At 52.0% G+C, this 20,874-nt stretch overlaps 1 protein-coding gene across 1 annotated transcript in view; it reads left to right on the plus strand.

Moving 5' to 3' along the window:
• Positions 1 to 8,062: 8,062 nt before the first annotated feature.
• The window catches only part of LOC144729577 (uncharacterized), a 39,551-nt gene continuing 26,739 nt past the window's right edge, over positions 8,063 to 20,874 (plus strand). The window contains exons 1-2 of the mRNA XM_078609926.1: positions 8,063 to 8,257; positions 19,477 to 19,650. The gene's annotated coding sequence lies outside the window, so the exon portion shown is untranslated. The remainder of the gene's footprint in view (positions 8,258 to 19,476; positions 19,651 to 20,874) is intronic.

A 20,874-nucleotide genomic window follows, 5' to 3' on the forward strand; every position in this document is an offset into this window, starting at 1 on the left:
CTCTACATCCAGACGCATCTCTCTCTCTCCTCTAACATCGTGGTTCCCGTAGCCCACCAAACACCTGCCTGTGGACCTCGCTGCGTCACGACACAAAGTCCTCGACCGCCTCCGCCTTCTCTCCTCCGACCAGGATCGCGACACCGACGTCGCCTTGGGGAAGATTAACGCGAGGCCGCGATGGCCACAGCCTCGGTGGCTCTGACCGCCAGCTGCCACCAGACCAGCATCTCGTGCATGCTGCAAGCCCCGCGTTGTCTCGCCTGCACTCATACCTGGGGGCCTTCCTGTGCTCGCCCTACTCGTGGCGTTCGTGAATACATCCCCCAGCAGAGTCCAGGTGACAGCGCCTCCACGCTGTCACCTGGACTCTGCTTCATCCAGTAGTAGATTGTTCACAGCTGATGATTATGATAATTGCATTTTGGGAACAATTCTCTGGTGTGTGTATAAAATATATTGTGCTTTGTATGTATATATTATATAGTTTTATTTTTGCATTGCGTGTTACATAACCGTGCGTTGCATTTATACGCCGTTGTACAAAACATAAAACCATCTCTCCTTATGTTATTCACGTATAAAGATACAGCCGATAGGTAAGCCCACAGCCGCCAGCAAGGCACTGCGCGAGGCTCCCCTATTGGACTGGCTGGCCAGCGCGCGGCGTCTTCGCGCACTCGCGAGGCTCATTAGGGCCGCGCCGATGATGGACGTCACGGCTCACGGCTCCCGGCAGCCCCCAGCCTCGCCCGGACAGCAGCCGCCTCCTCCTCCTCGTCGGAAGAGGCGCATCGGCACTGTATGCTACAGTATGTGTGTGGCTTGCCGGTCGCTGGACCCAGCGTCAGCAGCAGCAGCAGCTGGGACGCGCGTCTCATTGTTTAGCAGCTCCTGCAGGGGCATCGCCGCGTTCTTCTCTGTCGTGAGACGCGTCTCCCCCTCCTCTCCCACCTCGTCCTCCAAGGATTGATTTCATTGCGTGATTCGTCATCGGTGTGTTCCCCACTCGTGCCAACAGACGAGACCCCCCCATGAGCTGTAACCAAAGTGGCGAGAGATGATGGCTATAGACAGTAAGTAGCCCGCCTGCCTTGTGCCTGCCTTGTGCCTGCGCGCGTTGTGTGTGTGTCTGTGCGCACCTTGTGCTCTGCGTGTGTCTGTGCGCGCGCGTCCGCCTCTCTCTCGGCGTCGGTGTCCGTGTGGCCACGGCACTCCCCGGGTGGCCACGGCACTCCCCGTGTCCGCGTGCCGAGTGCCGCCGCTGTCGCCGCGGCTGATCGGGCGTCACCGGGGCTCAGAGGGACCCCCCCCCCCTCCCGCTGCCCTGCACCATGGACTTCATCGCGGCGGGACGCTGCCGCCGCTGCTGCCCGCTGCTGCCCGCTGCTGCCCGCTGCTGCCGCTGCTGCCCGCTGCTGCTGCCCGCTGCTGCCGCTGCTGCTGCCCGCTGCTGCCGCTGCTGCTGCCCGCTGCTGCCGCTGCCCGCTGCTGCCGCTGCTGCCCACTGCTGCCCGCTGCTGCTGCTGCCCGCTGCTGCTGCTGCCCGCTGCTGCTGCCGCTGCCGCTGCCCACTGCTGCTGCCGCTGCCCGCTGCTGCCGCTGCTGCTGCTGCCCGCTGCTGCTGCTGCTGCCGCTGCTGCTGCTGCTGCTGCTGCCGCTGCCCGCCGCTGCCGCCACTGCTGCTGCCTCTGCTGCTGCCCGCTGTTGCTGCTGCTGCCCGCTGCTGCCCGCTGCTGCTGCCCGCTGCTTGCTTCGCTTCTAGGTCGATAAGAGTGCCCGTGGAGTGGCGCAGCGTAGCAAAGACAAAGATCCCCCGTGTAGCCTTAAAAGACTGTTGGGGCAAGTGCTGTGAGCGAGAAGTGCACATGAAAGCCGGAACTGCACACGAGGGGGTGGGTGGCTTCATGGCTCACCGGATTCTTCCAGGATAAATACAACATTCTGATTCTTGCTAAATTTCTGATTCTTGCCGATGTCTGCGGACTGTGCTGGCCAGCACCTCGTCAGCACCACGGACAGCGCCTCACGCCAGGGCATGCCGCCTGCCCCTGCTGCGAACGTTGAAGCGACGTAAATCCGAACAGCGGCAGGCAGCGTCGCATATTTGACCGTCACGTGTCCACCGTGATCAATTAACCGCCCACAACCCAGTGCAGTATCTGTACATCGTGTCAGCGTAATTTTCGATGTATGTTCACGTATCTGAGCGTTTCACATATCTGCCAGTATTTATAAACACAACTTATAATAATTAAGTATGTGTACGTGTGTGTACACAGTGTGTGTATGTGTTATATGCGTCGGATGAGGCATTGCTGGAAGCTGGATAGCCAGATGGTAAAGTCTTGCTTGGCGAGGTGGAACTTTGCGATGGCTCTTCATCAGTGACCACACTTCGCCTACAGGGTGCATGTAAAATACCTAACGCATGCCACTTACATTTATATCAAAGAACTTTTCTTATTATTCAATATATGCACATTATTCAATGTGCTAACATTGCAGCTGATGACGTGCGTAAATGTATCGTAACTGGATCGTGGCCAATGGAAGTTACGTTAAATGTCTTTACTCTATTTATTTAATCATGTAGCCCAAATTAAATGCGAAAAATGGAAATGTTTTTCGATATTTCGTAGAAAATAATCCTCTCATAACTTACGCTGACAAGGTCTGCTGATAACATAGTCATTCTAGCAACCAATTAATGTCACTACAGGATATGATATAATAACGTAATGAAGAAGGCGGTAAAGTGTGGCTCAAGATGAGGATGAGAAAGAGCACAAGTTGGGTAGAATACGTTTTCTCAACAATTAAAGCTATCACAGGGGCCCATACGAAAACAACATCATTGTATGTGAACTTAGGCAGTTATTGAAGGCGCATCGGGATCAAAGTGATTGAATCACGAGTCGGATGAGAGCAGGCTCGAGTGAAAGCAGCTCGAAATCAGAAAGTAATTTGAGGACCGTTACGTGTATATGTTACCTGACACGGGTCAGGGACGTGGTATTTTACGGACAACACGGAACACATTCTTATTCGACGAGTTTCATCGGATTTGGAAAACCATTCCATGGCGTTTGTGCTCGACCGATGAGTCCGCGTGTACCTCATGCAGGAGCGTGTGTTGGTAAAGTATCGGTGATGTGAGTGATGGATCGCACTTCACTGCGCCATTACGCGAGGCAGCCACGCGTCCCCTGTGGAGTTGCAGCACAGTTGAGTGCAGCAGGCATCATCTCGTGTCCGTGTTCATTCCCCAACACGATGTCCCGGCCACCGCTATAGGTGAAGGTCTCCCCAAACCATGGCCATCACTCACAGGCGCTGTGCTGGCACGATCCGCCTCAATTCCGACACGCGAACCGATCTCCTTTGTCCCATTCCTGCGGCGGTGGTCATCGTCTCAGGCGCGTTGCCTCCTTGGGCTGCCATTCTGTCACCGGTCTTGCCCATCGGTCGTCATCGATTTCTAGTGACGCCTCCTGTAAGAGGCCACATCGAGTGTGTCTCTGTGTCTGTGTCTCTGTGTCTCTGTGTCTCGTGAGAATCGGCCAGGGTGTCTCTGTGTCACTCTCTCTGTCTCTTTGTCTCTGCGTCTCTGTGTCTCGGGAGAACCGACGAGGGTGACTGCGAGAGACGGAGCGGTGGGACAACGCCGGGGCGTGCACGTGCGTGTGTGCTGCACGTGCGTGTGTGATGTGTGTGTACTGCACGTGTGTGTGTGTGATGTGTGCTGCACGTGTGTGTGTGCTGCACATGTGTGTGTGATGTGTGTACTGCACGTGTGTGTGTGTGATGTGTGTGTACTGCACGTCTGTGTGCTGCACGTGTGTGTGTGCTGCACGTGTGTGTGTGCTGCACGTGTGTGTGTGTGATGTGTGTGTACTGCACGTGTGTGTGTGCTGCACCTGTGTGTGTGTGTGTGCGATGTGTGTGTACTGCACGTGTGTGTGCTGCACGTGTGTGTGTGTGATGTGTGTGTGTACTGCACGTGTGCATGTATATCCGCGTGGCAGCAGTTGTAGCGCAACGAACCTGAATTTATCACAGGCCTCTCCTAGATCGACTCAGCCTTAAAACAGTGTAGCTGGTTCCGTGTGTAAACAGCAGCACTGGGGTACAAGTGCGGCAGGGCCTGGTGCTGGCTACCCACTCCCAGGGCCGGATTATGGGCCGGGCCAGCGGGGCCAGTGCCCCGGGGCCTCGGACTGCCAGGGGCCTCCAAGCCTCAGGCCGCGCGTGGTGCGTGGCCCGAGACATCCGAAGGAAGTTGAACGCCAGGGCCCTCAGTGCGCACAGCGCAAGCTGACCACGAGGCCCCTGGGTGCTCGTAGCGTGAGCTCACCACTAGGGCCCCCCAGAGCCCTCAGCGCTTACAATGTGTGACAGCAGCACTATTGTCAGCTGTGAGGAAGGAACTCACACTAGTTCAGTTTCCAGCAATGTTGTCACTCCCCCAGAGCCATCCTTTGAAGGCGAACCCTCAACAGCTGATGGTATACAAGAACCATAATTTCCACCTCAGGAGCAGTTGGGCAGTTCACAAGAATTAAATCAGCAACCAAGCCATTCCTGGTGCTATGAGGTCACTGACCCTACATTATGGCAAAGCACTTCCAGTGACATTGTTAAGTCAGTGCTTATTGAATGAGGAGCAGCCCCCTTCCAAACCCGCAGTGAAAAACACCCAGCGTCAGTCCGAGATAGAGCACTTGGTGGAAAGACGAGAAGTTTCAACAATGAACTTCTGAACTGTATATTGCCAAATGGGCAGAAGGTTTCTAAACAGTGGCTACTGTACTCACCCTCAACAGGTTGTGTGCACTGTTTTGCATGCAAACTGTTCTCCAGCAAGCTCGGTGGCTTTAGTCAGGGGTTTAGTGACTGGAAGCACTCTGAAAGAGTGCAGAACACAGATCATGCATGCTTGCCTTGCACCAGCGGACAAGGGGCAGTGCTATAGATGCAGATCTCATGCAGCAACTTGATGGGGAACGTAAATACTGGAGGGACATTTTGAAAAGAGTTGTAGCAGTGATAAAGTTATTGGGTGAAAGAGAACTTGCGTTTAGGGGAGATGATGAACGGTTTGAGTTAACTCATAACGGTAATTTCCTTGGCATCCTGGAATAGCCATCACAATTTGACCCATTCTTAGCTGAACACATTAAAAGGTTTGGCGGAAAAGGAAGAGGCACAGTGTCCTATTTGTCATCGACAATGTGTGAGGAACTCATGGAGCTGATGTGTCAGAAAACTCACCAAGCAATAGCAGATGAGATTCTGGATGCCAAATATTTTTCAATAATTGTTGACTCCACCCCAGACCTGTCACATGTGGACCGATTGACGTCCATATTCCGGGTTGTTAACAGCAGCGGGGATGTGGTGGTGCGATTTCTGGGCTTTGAGCCAATCGAGAGCCACACTGGTACAAGTTGAGCAGACTGTGTGACTCTGATGGTGGAGGGCCTTGGGTTGGACCTCTCAAACTGTAGAGGTCAGTCAAATGACAATGCAAGCAACATATCAGGAAAATACCATGGGCTACAGGCCCACCTGAAACAAAAAAACCCTCTGATAGAGTATGTGCCCTGTGCAGCGCATTCACTTAACCTAGTTGGTGTTAACACCTTAGATGGCAGTAGCCCAGAGGCTGACGAGTTTTTTTACATGTTGCAGTCAATGTAGACATTTTTCTCTTCATCCACACACAGATGGGGGAAAGTCTTTTGAAGACAGATGTCAGACTGGCACTCAAATCGTTGTCCAGTACTCGGTGGAGTGCTCGGGCAGAGTTAATCAAGGCACTGTGGAGAAATTACACCCACATTAGAGAGGCCTTTGGTGGTTTGTGCATTAATGATAATGAGAAGAGAGATACTCGAATTGAGGCCGCTGGACTACGTGCTATATTGGACACCTTCGAGATGGTGTTCATGGCACATTTCTGGGACGTCATACTTGACCGGTTCCACGCTACAAGCATGCACCTACACAAAAGTGGCATTGACATCTCTGTAGAAGCACAGCTTTTGTCTTCAATCTTGATTTGAAGCTTTCGTGACTGCAGGAATCCACACTCTTTGGTTCTTTCGGTAAGTCACGTAGTTAGAAATAAAATAATAAAATAAAACAAACACAGTTTTTGTCTTCGTTGAGGGGTTTTGTGGCGGGACAGCGAGACCAGTTTGAGGCTTTTGAAAGGGCAGCCTTCAATGTGACAGGTTTCTCTCAGTCATATAAGCACGATCGTCAGCGAAATAGGAAACGCAAAACATTTGCAGATGAGAGCTCAGAGCCAGGTGTGACACTTGAGGGGAGGGAGAAGTTCAAAATAGAAACATTTTGTGTGCTCATTGATAATCTGGTGGCATGCCTTGAACATCGCTTGGACGGTTACAAGCGTTTGACCAGTCTCTTTGGAGTTCTGTTTATGTCAGATCAGGTGTCTAACAGTCATGTCATAGTGGAAAAGGTAAATGCACTATCCGCTGCATATCCATCAGACCTGGATATGAACTTTGCCAACGAACTCATCCAATTCAAGTCTTTCATGTCTGACTCAGAGGGTGAGAAGTGCCCATCTAAATTGCTTGAGACGTTGCAGGCACTTAATCTGCAGTCAGTGTTCCCCAATGTGTTTGTGGCATTTGGGATGTTTCTAACTTTGCCAGTGACAAACTGCCAGGGTGAGCAGACATTTTCCCTTTTAGACAGAATAAAAAACGAGTTGTGGAGTAGCATGTTGCCAAACACGTCTCAGCTCATTGCCACTCATGTCAATAGAGTCAGACCTTGTCAGACAGCGAGATTTTGACGATCTAGTGGCTGAGTTTGCGAGGAGGAAGGCAAGAAAGACACCAACATAGGAAAGCGGGGGGGGGGGGGGGCTCCAAAAGACATGAGCCCAGGGGCCTCACGTGACCATGATCCGGCCCTGCTCACTCCCTCGTGTGTCATCCCAGACTTCTTAGGGCTCGCTGACGGCACTTGCTCCAACAGCCTCTTGAGGCTGTGCGGGGTGTCTTTGTCTCCGATGAGTGTTACCGTAGATGTCATCCAACATTATTAATATGCGGGTACTTTTGGAATGTGAACAGTTTGGACTATGATGCCGGTACGTAATGGAACTTACTCTCGCAAAAAAAATATAACGAGATTTTGCACGTCCACTCTGAAGCAGGCGGCGTGTAATATTTATTTATTTTCTAAATACAAACCGCAGTATTAATCAGGGCGGCCGTTGGATTCTAACCGCGAATTTTGGCAACAAGCTGCGATTTTACATGCAAAATCTGTTACAACGCATCGCCACATTAGTGTCGATTCCTACGCTCACGATATATAGGATCGTGTGTATTAGAATGTACCGTGTTAGATTCCTACGTGTATATTGCGCTGCGTGTGCATTGGGCCCGCGTGACCCCTGCAGCCGCGTCGTGGGTGCAACTGTCGCAGAATACACTGTGCACGAACCGGCAGGGTGAACTGTTTCATTGGGAATGTATCTCCGTGTTTTGACTAGGTGTAATATCGTACACATCCATACCCGCATAAGTGATGCACTTTAGATGTGTGTGCACGTGACATTACGCGATCGCTGTGTGTGTTTGTGTGTCACTCGGCACTCTAGACACCCTTGCCAGCGAGGTGTTTCATTTCCAGGGAACAAGCAGGTGAAATGTTTTAATTAAAAATACGAATATCATTTCGCGACCTCGGATCGTAGCAATTCATTGTAACGCTGGAGGCGTGGGGGGTGTGATCGTTCCTCCCGATCCCTCCCATCCACCCATCACGTCACATCCCTCGATCTCCCACGATCGGTTGCTCCCCACAACACGAAATTCCCCCTGGCTGAGAACCGAATTGGTTCACTCCACACACTTCGAATCCGCCACAGCGGAGAGGGCGGAGTTGCTTTGCTCCACACACACCTCCAAGTGGCATAGGAGGTTTAACGAAGACACTCCGAATCCCCCACAGCGGAGAGGGTGGAGTTGGTTTGCTCCACGTGCCTGAGAACCCCCCCCCCCCCCTGGGGGTGAGGGCTGAGTTGGTTTGGCCCGCGCGAGTGACTCCAGGTGAGGGCGAGGTGCCTGCCCAGGCAGCAGCAGCAGGAGGAGGAAGTCGTGCGGGCCGTCTCGAGCCGTCTCGAGCCCACGGCGCTCTCCGTGCGCCTCTTGACCCTCCCGAGCTGCTAGGAGGGACCGGGTGGCTCTGTGTGCTGCGAGTGAAGGAGGTACGGCGGCGACGACGATGATGGCACTTGTTGACACACCGGTGGTGTGCGTCACGAGCTCAGCTGCTGGTCGCGTCGCTTTGGTTGCGTCTGTTGTGAAATGTCGACTTGTGACTTGTGAGGAAGGTGATAGCCAGCCGTGTGGGGGGCTGTCGAAGATTGTCCTTCGTCAACCCGAGTTAGAAGCGAGCCGTGTTAGAAACAGGCCGTGTTAGAAACAAGCCGTGTTAGAAGCGAGCCGTGTTAGAAACAAGCCGTGTTAGAAACAAGCCGTGTTAGAAGCGAGCCGTGTTAGAAGCAAGCCGTGTTAGAAGCAAGCCGTGTTAGAAACAAGCCGTGTTAGAAGCAAGCCGTGTTAGAAGCGAGCCGTGTTAGAAGCAAGCCGTGTTAGAAACAAGCCGTGTTAGAAGCAAGCCGTGTTAGAAGCGAGCCGTGTTAGAAGCGAGCCGTGTTAGAAGCAAGCCGTGTTAGAAACAAGCCGTGTTAGAAGCGAGCCGTGTTAGAAACAAGCCGTGTTAGAAACAAGCCGTGTTAGAAGCGAGCCGTGTTAGAAGCAAGCCGTGTTAGAAACAAGCCGTGTTAGAAGCAAGCCGTGTTAGAAACAAGCCGTGTTAGAAGCGAGCCGTGTTAGAAGCAAGCCGTGTTAGAAACAAGCCGTGTTAGAAGCAAGCCGTGTTAGAAGCAAGCCGTGTTAGAAGCGAGCCGTGTTAGAAACAAGCCGTGTTAGAAGCAAGCCGTGTTAGAAACAAGCCGTGTTAGAAGCGAGCCGTGTTAGAAGCAAGCCGTGTTAGAAACAAGCCGTGTTAGAAACAAGCCGTGTTAGAAGCGAGCCGTGTTAGAAACAAGCCGTGTTAGAAACAAGCCGTGTTAGAAGCGAGCCGTGTTAGAAGCGAGCCGTGTTAGAAGCGAGCCGTGTTAGAAGCAAGCCGTGTTAGAAACAAGCCGTGTTAGAAGCGAGCCGTGTTAGAAGCGAGCCGTGTTAGAAGCAAGCCGTGTTAGAAGCGAGCCGTGTTAGAAACAAGCCGTGTTAGAAGCAAGCCGTGTTAGAAGCGAGCCGTGTTAGAAGCGAGCCGTGTTAGAAGCAAGCCGTGTTAGAAACAAGCCGTGTTAGAAGCGAGCCGTGTTAGAAACAAGCCGTGTTAGAAGCGAGCCGTGTTAGAAACGAGCCGTGTTAGAAGCGAGCCGTGTTAGAAACAAGCCGTGTTAGAAGCGAGCCGTGTTAGAAACAAGCCGTGTTAGAAACAAGCCGTGTTAGAAGCGAGCCGTGTTAGAAACGAGCCGTGTTAGAAGCGAGCCGTGTTAGAAGCGAGCCGTGTTAGAAACAAGCCGTGTTAGAAGCGAGCCGTGTTAGAAGCGAGCCGTGTTAGAAACAAGCCGTGTTAGAAGCAAGCCGTGTTAGAAACAAGCCGTGTTAGAAGCAAGCCGTGTTAGAAACAAGCCGTGTTAGAAGCGAGCCGTGTTAGAAACGAGCCGTGTTAGAAGCGAGCCGTGTTAGAAGCGAGCCGTGTTAGAAGCGAGCCGTGTTAGAAGCGAGCCGTGTTAGAAGCGAGCCGTGTTAGAAGCGAGCCGTGTTAGAAGCGAGCCGTGTTAGAAGCGAGCCGTGTTAGAAGCGAGCCGTGTTAGAAGCGAGCCGTGTTAGAAGCGAGCCGTGTTCGCTCTCTAACGTCAGTGGGGAAGGGCGAGATGTGAACCGCACTCGACCAGCGTGGTGAAGTATGGACAAACAAACCCCACCCCCGTGACCTTCAACGGCGTGAGGAGGCAGAGCCTTCATCCAGCAGCGGATTGTGGCAGAGCGGTGAGTTCGTCAGGACTGTCGACACCGCCCGACATGAATAACTCGCGGGCGACACTGTGACCACCTCTCCCGGAATGCGCGCCGTCTCGTCAGGCGTCGGAAGCTAAGCAGGGCTCTAGCTTGGGCAGTGCTGGTGCGCAGCAGGTGCTATAGGCTGCGGGGCGCGGTGGCTACGTCGTAAGCAGTCCAGGGCAGTCGGCGCAGCAATATCCACTGGTGCACTCCACTTCCATCACCAACCCGCACTGACCCAAGCAAGGGTGGTGAAGTATGGTCATTGTGTACACCTTGATATCCCACGACGTAGAGTAGGGGGCCCTCCACCCAGCAGTGGAATGACGCAGGGGCTGTGACACGCACCGCGCACGATGCGTGTCCGTGCAGCGTGTCCGTTTTTGCATGAGAATATACCCCGTGGAGACGCGCGCGTGTGCTTTGCGTTGTTGTGATGGCGATGGTGGCTGGTGGTTGCCACAAGTGGCGGTGACGGCGGCGGCAGCAGCAGCGCTCAGGGCCGAGGCGGCACTCTGCAGGGAGTGGCGGCCACATTCCACTCGTCGCCTGCCCAGCAGCAGCAAGCCGCGCAAGCCGTCGCTGTGAAGGGCGCACACGTCCATCCGGCGTCGGTGCTCATCGACTGCAGTTCTGCTCTTGCGTGTGATGGCCGCAGCAATACGTTAAGGAGATAGATGCCAATATGTATGTGGGACTTCTCTAGCACCGTACGTAGCCAACCGTGCTTACCGGAGGCCCTCTTGACACGACGAGACGCCTTCAAAAGAGAGTGTCCGTGTCGTTGTTCTGCTCCACGTCGTCCTCCGTTGAAGGAGCGCAGACCACGGCGGTGAACTGTGTGGCCCGGAGTGTGGGTGGCCATGATCACGCGCCTGTGGCTCGTCTTCGAGTGTGCTGTCAGGACGTGCAGGTGACTTCCTCGCCGAGGGAAAACACCACTGACGTCGTCACCTTTACAGGAGAGTTCCACAGCAATGGACCGTTTCACGACATTGACAAATAAGAGGCTTGGTTCTTTCGGTAAAGTCACGTCGAAGGGAAATAATAAAATAAAATAATATAAATATAAAAGGATAAAAAATTCTCACGACGTTTCGACTGCAACAAAAGCAATCATCATCAGGTGTGATGAAAAACCGCCACCTTTTTTCAAATTTTCTTGCTTTCGATTTCACACCTGGTGATGATGATTGCTTGTGTTGCAGTCGAAACGTCGTGAGAATTTTTATTGTTTTATATTTATATTATTTTATTATTTCCCTTCTACGTGACTTTACCGAAAGAACCAAGAATATGAATCCCTGCAGTCACGAAAGCTTTAAATCAAAAATAAGAGGCTCTTAAGTGAGGTTGTATACATGCTGCTGCAAGAACATACATAGAGTTGCGCAAATGACGTTTGTGAGTTGTAGGTTGTACATGCACAGCCTTTACTCCGCTGCTGGATGAGGGCACGCCCACGCCGTGTGGACCGTGGGGGTTGTTTGTTGGTGTGCGGTCCTCCGCTACCCACCTCGAATGCCTGCCTTGTGTGCGCTGGTCATCTATCCAAGCGCTATCTCCAGGCTCATTCCGGCTTAGCTTCCGAGATCTGATGAGATCGGATGCTTTTGGGGTGATTTCAGATTCTAACCCTGGAAAGGATTGATTCCAGATTGATGTAAACCTTTTGGTTGATGACGTAATCATTGCAGTTTAAATATGGGGCCATGGGGATGGCGTGTCAACCAATCAGTGACTCTACTTTAGGAAAGTATTCGTCCAGCTTTCTAAAAGAGGGAGAAGTTTTGCTGAAACTACTCGGGCAGACAGACTCCTTCATGCTCGCTGCGATGATGTTTCGGTGCGTTCAGCGTCGTGTTTGTATCAACCCTAAACCATCGACTTTATTGCATGAGTAAGCCATGTTTTCCAAGAGTAACGCCCTATCGAGTAACACCGTATACACATTATTGGGATGATTTAGAGTGTTTTACCACGATGTTGCCTCATTTTTGTGGAGCTGCCCAAGTGCCATGTTTGTGTTCATCTGTTTTCATTCAACCCCCGGTACATGGTTAGGGTACGCGGTTAGGGTACATTGTTAGGGCGCGTGGTTGGGGTATGCGGTTAGGGCGCATGGTTAGATTGTCAGAAGAAATTCTCGGCCAGAGGCTCTTGTCTAATCACCACGAAGTGAATATGGAGCATCGTGAGATGCGGTGTGTAGCTGACTTCCAGCGGTGTGTAGCTGACTTCCAACGGTGTGTAGCTGACTTCCAGCGGTGTGTAGCTGGCTTCCAGCGGTGTGTAGCTGACTTCCAGCGGTGTGTAGCTGACTTCCAACGGTGTGTAGCTGGCTTCCAACGGTGTATAGCTGGCTTCCAGCGGTGTGTAGCTGGCTTCCAACGGTGTGTAGCTGGCTTCCAACGGTGTGTAGCTGACTTCCAACGGTGTGTAGCTGGCTTCCAGCGGTGTATAGCTGGCTTCCAACGGTGTGTAGCTGGCTTCCAACGGTGTGTAGCTGACTTCCAGCGGTGTGTAGCTGGCTTCCAACGGTGTGTAGCTGACTTCCAGCGGTGTGTAGCTGGCTTCCAGCGGTGTGTAGCTGGCTTCCAGCGGTGTGTAGCTGACTTCCAACGGTGTGTAGCTGGCTTCCAACGGTGTATAGCTGGCTTCCAACGGTGTGTAGCTGGCTTCCAACGGTGTGTAGCTGACTTCCAACGGTGTGTAGCTGGCTTCCAACGGTGTATAGCTGGCTTCCAGCGGTGTGTAGCTGACTTCCAGCGGTGTGTAGCTGGCTTCCAACGGTGTGTAGCTGGCTTCCAACGGTGTGTAGCTGGCTTCCAACGGTGTATAGCTGGCTTCCAACGGTGTGTAGCTGGCTTCCAACGGTGTGTAGCTGGCTTCCAACGGTGTGTAGCTGGCTTCCAGCGGTGTGTAGCTGACTTCCAACGGTGTATAGCTGGCTTCCAACGGTGTATAGCTGGCTTCCAGCGGTGTGTAGCTGACTTCCAGCGGTGTGTAGCTGGCTTCCAACGGTGTATAGCTGGCTTCCAACGGTGTATAGCTGGCTTCCAACGGTGTATAGCTGGCTTCCAACGGTGTATAGCTGGCTTCCAACGGTGTGTAGCTGGCTTCCAACGGTGTGTAGCTGACTTCCAGCGGTGTGTAGCTGGCTTCCAGCGGTGTGTAGCTGGCTTCCAACGGTGTGTAGCTGGCTTCCAACGGTGTGTAGCTGACTTCCAACGGTGTGTAGCTGACTTCCAACGGTGTGTAGCTGGCTTCCAACGGTGTGTAGCTGGCTTCCAACGGTGTGTAGCTGGCTTCCAACGGTGTGTAGCTGGCTTCCAACGGTGTGTAGCTGGCTTCCAACGGTGTGTAGCTGGCTTCCAACGGTGTGTAGCTGGCTTCCAACGGTGTGTAGCTGGCTTCCAACGGTGTGTAGCTGGCTTCCAACGGTGTGTAGCTGGCTTCCAACGGTGTGTAGCTGGCTTCCAACGGTGTGTAGCTGGCTTCCAGCGGTGTGTAGCTGGCTTCCCAGCGGTGTGTAGCTGACTTCCAGCGGTGTGTAGCTGGCTTCCAGCGGTGTGTAGCTGACTTCCAGCGGTGTGTAGCTGGCTTCCAGCGGCAAGGCGATCGGTCGTACGTGAATCGCAGTGAGGAAGCGGCAATGGCTATCGCAGAAACCCTTTTGTATTATTCACGAACCGGCTACCGTATAAAATGGTGACAGGCATCATTAGGAGGAAGCACGAGATGAAAAGCAACATTCTCAGCCTGCGATTTGGAGGTACAGGCACAGCGAGAGAGAGGGCGGCTGTGGCCGAGGCAGAGAAACGATGGCGTGGCTGGAACGGTGAAGTGTCGCGTTACCGAAACGAAATCTTCTGTCGTCGAGGGTGATGGCCTGGCTGGTCATGCATCTACTGTTTTCCATTCAGAGCTGTAAGGCTACACGGCGGGCCATCTGCTACGTGGTGGATGGGGACAGGTGAGCTGTGAACGAATGTGTAATGCCACTCTATGGCCATTACAATGCCATGACCGAATGTGACCGTTTTAACTTATATTGTAATAATAACCAAATAAAGTATTAATATCTTACACTCCTTTATCAATTCGCTACTGCATAACAGACCTTCTGAGGGTGTGCCAATCATGGGCATTGTTTGACCATACTTCACCACGCTGGTCAGTATAGATCAGGGAAGCAGTGGCGTGCTCAAGACCAGTTCAGATACCACTTGCCGCTGATCTCCGCCGTGGTTGGGAATTGAACTCGGGTTGCCCGGTTTGCAGTGCGCTCAACGCTCTGCCAAAGGCTCCTTCCCAGCATTGTCAAACAACAAGTGCCCGAAAACGACTGCTTTTATTCTGCATCAGTCTGAAAATGTAGACGTAATTTGTTTGTATTTTGTAAACTCGCACTGACATCAACAAATTCTTTAGAGCAATTAATTTCCACAAATGTTACCTCTTCTGTATTATTTGGAATAGGACTGCACTTATTAATTGACCACCGAGTATTGTTTGACAGGACGTAGGAAATACGCCTCTGCAATGTTAAGCCTTTAATGGTTATAAATTAGGGGCGTATATGTACTTATTTGACACCAAGTTGTTGGGGGTAAAATTTTATGCAAATTTAGGGCATGCGGAAGGCTTGCTCAACATCCAAAACCATTTCAGTTTTGTCCTTTTTTCGTATTTCGTATGTGTTGCTGAACGTCTTCCGTGGATTATCTCGTACTTTTCTACTTCTCGAGTTTCACGGCAACCTGCGTTTTACTGGCAGTGGGGTCACGTTGGACTTCTCACTCGGAGCGACCACGCTCGCTATAAATTCAAATCCGTGGACAGCGGCAGGCAACGGTGGCGGCTCACGTGCCGCAGATGACTCGCCCCCATCGAGACGATCAAATATCACTCGGCAAATGCATGTTCAATATATCCTCTTGCAAAAAAATACTTATGGGAAAGCCTGCTCGTGCGTGTGCGATCGTAACGTTCGTCATAACAAATTATGTTTCTCGTTTCATTCATAAGCTAAAGCTTTGGTGTAAAAAGTCCATTGCCCTTGGCTAACCACGGAAACAAGTTGTCCAAAGGTGTATGGCACGAAATGATAGCAAACAGCTCATGCGACCGCCCGGCACCCGCGTATGATTGTGTAAACCATGAGGAATTAACAATTTACGAGGGTTGTGATACTACAATATAATGTATCCGTATATCGTGTGATATAAGGTCCAGTGGTAATCAAATCGCACTCTATGTATTGCTACATATAGTATTATCATATCATGATTGTCATTGATCTATTTTATTTTATTTTACGTGTTTATTTCCCGGGATAATATTTATGAAAGGGCCACAGTAACAATTCACAATAACAATTGAGCTCATGATTGAGAGGCAGGAAAAAGTGTGTTTTAAACCCTCCTCCACCCAACACAGCCAATTGGTAAAGCTGTGACGTGATGAACAAACGTGACCAGTAGATGACTGCTTCAGCACAGCCACCATCACCACCACCGCCACCACCGCCAACATCACCACCACCACCACCGCCGCCACCGCCACCACCACCACCGTCCGAGACGTTGTTGGACAGCGAGCCACACGCGTTCAACAAGTGGCTACAGGCTACGGACGTTTCGTTGACGGTTGCAATCAGCATCATCAGGCATTTTCCAGAATGTTTTTAGAATGTCCCCCTCCAGTCTCGGGATCGCTCTCCAGCACAGCGGTGCTGCTGCTGCTGAAGCGGCCATAGATTGACCACGGCGAAGCCGTCATAGATTGGCCACGTTTGTTCATTATGTGACGGCTTTATTAATTGGCTGTGTCGGGTGACGGAGGGTGCATGACGCACAATCGACTTACGTTGTCTGACCTCAAAATAAAGTGTGAATCATAATGTTGGTCGCAAAAGCCCGCATGCTTTAAATAACAATTGAAGTTGCGTGCCATATGTCTCCTAGGTTAATGGAACCGCATGCCAGTGATATGACGTCATGATGTTTTGATAGCATGCACGTCGTAAGCATTGTAAGTTGTCTAGTTGCATGATGAGAAGTCGTGAAGGGCTCATGTCGAGTCCACTTGAGTCGAAGAACCGTTTGGTGATAGTTTGCTGCACTGGGGAGTACGGCAGAGCACGAAGAGTGTGCAATAATAAAAGTGAAACAATTACAAAGCGATGGTAAACTGATATCGTCAAAATCGTCACGTGATATAATTGATATCCTATTGCATTGAAAAAAATACAGTATATATATACCGTGGAAACAGTACAATTTACCCCACCCCCGACTAAATAATTTTGTCCAGAGGAAATAGCTGTAAAAAAATACAGTTTTTTTGTTACTTTAATAATACGTTCTTAAAAGAAGAGCAAGCGACAAGTCTTTATGTTGTCAGTTTTGTGTATATTCTGCATAATTGGCTGCCAAATTGCCTAAACGCCTCCGCAAACATCGTGTTTCTTGCACACTGCTGTCAAGTGTCGCGTCAGCCTGGTGCGCGTGCAGAGTGCGGCGTGCAGCGTGCAGCGTGCGGCGTGCGGCGTGCGGCGTGCAGAGTGCGGCGTGCAGAGTGCGTTCATAATGCAAATTGCATGGCGCTGGTGGCCCCACGCAAGGCCACTGGACCGTGCTGCGCCGCCCGGTCCGTTGGCCTCGCGCTGCCGCGAGCGCTCCGCTTTGTGTGGGCGACTGCGCGCGCTCTCCCCATGCAGTGCTCCATTGTGCGGTGCGGGCGGGCGGGTGGGTGCGGGGATGATAACGGGGAGTGCCGTTCGCTTGACGTTTGGCACCCCCAGGAGCTGCTTTGCCGGGCGCACAATAGGATGACAGCGCGTGGGTGGTTCGCGTCGCGGGCGGCCCCGCGACGCACGAAGTCCACGATTGCGTTGCGCCGTGTGAGGAGGGGGGGAGGGCGGCGTCGCTGTGCTGGAGCTGCCCCGGGGCCAGCACTCAGCTGTGCTCCGAGTGGCTTCTCTCTCTCTCTTGTCTCTCTGCTTCCTCTACATTCCACCCATCTCTCCCATACCCACAACTTCCACCCGCTTGGGAGATCCTATAATCATCATCATCCTCGTCAGCCATGGTCTGTCCACTGCTGGGTGAAGGCCCCTCCCCAAGCCGCCCGTCGCCATCTCTCACGGTCGCGCGATGATGTGGTCATCCGCACGCCACCTGTACGCGAGATTATTATGTTTTCACATACGCGGGAACCTCTTCCTATTGACTTCCAGTTTGGTTTCATTTTGTTTGTTAAGATGTAGTGTTGCTTAGCCGCGTGGGTACGACACACGCGGTGTATAAAAGGCGCATGACCTTCGCGTGTTTTGGATGTTTTTTCAATGACGCCATTCGGCTAAGTGTGACGCCTCCCTCAGTTTTGCTGCTCCAACCAAGCCTACTCATCCACCGAGCTCTGTAAGGGGAGTTGTGATCTCGTGCCTTGGCACAGAGTCGGCAACACCTGTGGGTGGGGGTGGCTCTCGTTCTCATTGTGCGCGCGGTGGTTGCACCTCGCAGCGGCATGGACGCGTCACGCGCCGCCAGGAACGCGGATATATCATCGGCGCGTCCTCGCCAAAAATCCGGTGGAAGGCGACGTTCACGGCCGCGTGGTTGTGACGCATGGCTCACACTGCAGGGCTGCTCTTTCAAAGGGCAACAAGATCGTGCTTTCCATAACATGGATCGATCATCGTCAGCCGTGGTTTATCCACTGCGGGATGAAGGTCTCCTCAATCCTGCGAAACGTGAATCCACCCGGCACCTGCACAGGACCTATCGCTCCACCTCCACGGTGGACGACTTTTCGACGTGTTCCATTCCTTGGCTTCCAGTCCGTCGTCATTCTTGGCCATTGTCCAGCATCACTTTTAGCAACTTATCCTGCCCAAGACAACTTACTGTCCTTAGCACTTTGAGTGATTTAATAAGCCTACGCATGTCCCATAATCCTTGTGGTTCTCTTTCTGCCGCTCAGTATAATTTCAGAAATGCATCTCTTCGTGACTTTTCGGTTTCTGTTCATTTTTGTGCGCTCATGTCCTTGTTTCCGAATGCCATCTCGTCGTCTGCGTCGGTGCACGAATTGTGAATGTGGGACTGTGAGGCTCGCGTGCCCGGGGTGCGATTAGCCGTTTCGCGATGTGGCTGCGTGGTTGGGTGTGCTAGCGCCAAGTGACCCGATGTGTCCATCCGTGCAGATTGATGTCCAAATAGGCAAGATTCGTTTCCGCGAACGTTCTGCAAACTTCAGCGCGAGTGTGGCAGTGGGCGACTCCCATCGACCGTCGGTTGGCGGTCGTTACAGAACGGTCATTATCAATCTTTGCGCTTGTGTTGTTCAGATTCGGTGGTTGTGTAATAAGTGGAGAAAAAAAAAAGTTCTTTGACATGCCCAATGAAAAAAGGTTTGGCAAAACTCGAAGACATTTTCGTTTCCATGGTGAATGTATCGACGTAATGGAAAACTGTCCGTTGGACTTGAGCGCTCGGTTTCTGGGGTAAGGCTCCTCCGCGAGTGAATGTGCGCGGCCGCTGTAATAGTTTGTGTCGGCGCTCCGAGAGGGAAAGAGCTCCGTCGGGAGCACGCCGGCTGTCGCCGTGAGGGATCGGCCTGCGAGACGTTGGACTTGGCCGGGCGGAGAGAGTTTGCCTCTTGTCGCAAGCGCTGTGTGGCTGATGGGATGTGTGAAAAATATGTTTCTTTTATTATCAATGTCAGGTCTGTTTAGGAGGCAAATTGTCTGATTATTTATTTTGCTACTTATGTTCTCCACAATGACACGAACGATGAATTATTTGGCATTTACTGTGTGGGGTCAAGCTGCTTTGTTTTATTTTGCACCAAATATGCAATTGCATCACACAACGCGGTGCAATCCACAGACACGGAGGCACATAGCTTAAGATATTTTCAACCAATGAGTGAGTGTGCATACAAGTGGGAGAGGAAACCGAAGCACCCGGAGAAAACTCTCGTGTGCGAAGGGGCAACACTATATCCCATCCTGTTAGGATCGTGTTGACCACCGTCTCTTACCTCGACGCCCACGGGAAGGATGTTTCACAACGTGCGTGTGACCCACCGACCCTTGCCGCCACCTCTGCTGAGCTGGATTACAGGCGTGCGCCACCCATCGCCATTGTAAATTGACATTCCTGTGATATCATTAACGCCACCTTTATTGTTATCGTTAACCCATCGTGAATGTGAATGCATGGAGCGTTGAGTGGCATGAGCGGGCTTTGTCTGGAGTCTCAAATATCCTCCCATTTGCCAAATGCGGCTGAAGTTGGTTGTGAGCTGTGGCCCAGCGAGTGTTGCTGCTGCCTCGCTCAGCGGTGACTGTCTCTCTGCTCGTGGCCTCCGCTGTCTCTCCTCCCCGTGCCACCGGCAGTCTCCCCGGAGGCGGTGGGCTTCCTGTCGGCGGTGGGGCTCTTTGTGCTGCTGCTGGTGCTGCTCTTCCTCTTCATCAACAAGAAGCTGTGCTTCGCCGACGTGGGAGGCCTGCCCTGCCTGGAGGCCCAGCTACGGCAGAGGAAGGACAAGCGGAGTCTTCACGACAAGCTGGGTATGCCCCTCGTTGCAGACAAATGCTTTGCACTGCACTAGAGCTGGCCCTGCGCTATATCTGGGCAAGTTTTTTTTAAGGCGGATCCACGCGCGAGCGATCGGTTGTGCAACCCAAATTGCTCTCGTTATCGCACAACTCCATCATTGGCTGCAGCTGCTTTGTCCACGTCTGAGCGAGTAGTTGCGCGTCAAGTGTGAGGTGCGGTTTATACATCTTGATTGGTGCTGGGCGAGTTTTTAAGAGTTTTGATTTTTTAAATCAAGGTTGCTTAAAAAGTAAACACCTGCCAAACCAACGTCATTACCACCAACTATAACGATGTCTCCTAACCGGCGATGAAGGATGACTGATGTACTTAATGTTTTCTCATTGTTGACGTAAACATTACCGCCTCACGCCCCATTCGTTTCTTCTCTATGGGGAATCTTCATTCACACCTTTGACAGGCTGTCTCTCTCCTCTTTGTATTTGTGGGCTTTTGTGACCCATACGATTCAGGTCACGCGAGAGCTGAGCTTTTTGCTGAACACTCGATCAAGTTTATTGTTATCTCCAGCAAAAGGTCGTACAGTCATTGTCACTGTTGTGTTTTCCTTTCAACATTCCTCCAGTTTTGCCGATAGACCAAATCAATTGGCACATTCACCCACGTGACAACGTGAATCAGCTGGCTCTGTCGGGTGGTGGAGGGTTCCAGTTCAACATTGGCACCGACACGATCAACACGAAGGAACCATATTACGAATCGGGCAGTCCTCTTTATTACCTGCCCCGTAGCATTTTACATCCTCACTCTCTGACCTCGATAAAAAAAAAAACCTGTTGGAGAACCAAGCATATCCCCCTCCACTTGCCCAGAAATCTGCTCACTCTCATCGATGACAACGTTGACCGTGCTGCTTGTTGCTGCCCACTTGATATTCTGGGCCTCTGGGCCCAAGGACGCCGCAGGGAGACGCGATGTGTCTTGCCTCTCCCCCCCCCCCCCCCCCCCCATTTTGTGTCGCGTCCAGAGATGTGGTCATGGCCACGGCGACTTTTTGCGTTGCATCGTCTCCGTGAATGTCGTTCATTCCGTTTGCGTTGAAAGGGACATTCCTCTACGCACCTTGAAATCCATACACGGCAAATGGAATGGCACGAGCGGGAATGTTCCCGTGGCATTCCATCAATAAGCACAATGAACTGCAGTCTTGGCCTAAGGCGGCGTGCCGAAGTCCA

Source organism: Lampetra planeri, chromosome 33 (genome assembly GCF_965212315.1).
Source record: "Lampetra planeri chromosome 33, kcLamPlan1.2.h2, whole genome shotgun sequence".
In the NCBI taxonomy this organism is placed as follows: Eukaryota; Metazoa; Chordata; class Hyperoartia; order Petromyzontiformes; family Petromyzontidae; genus Lampetra; species Lampetra planeri.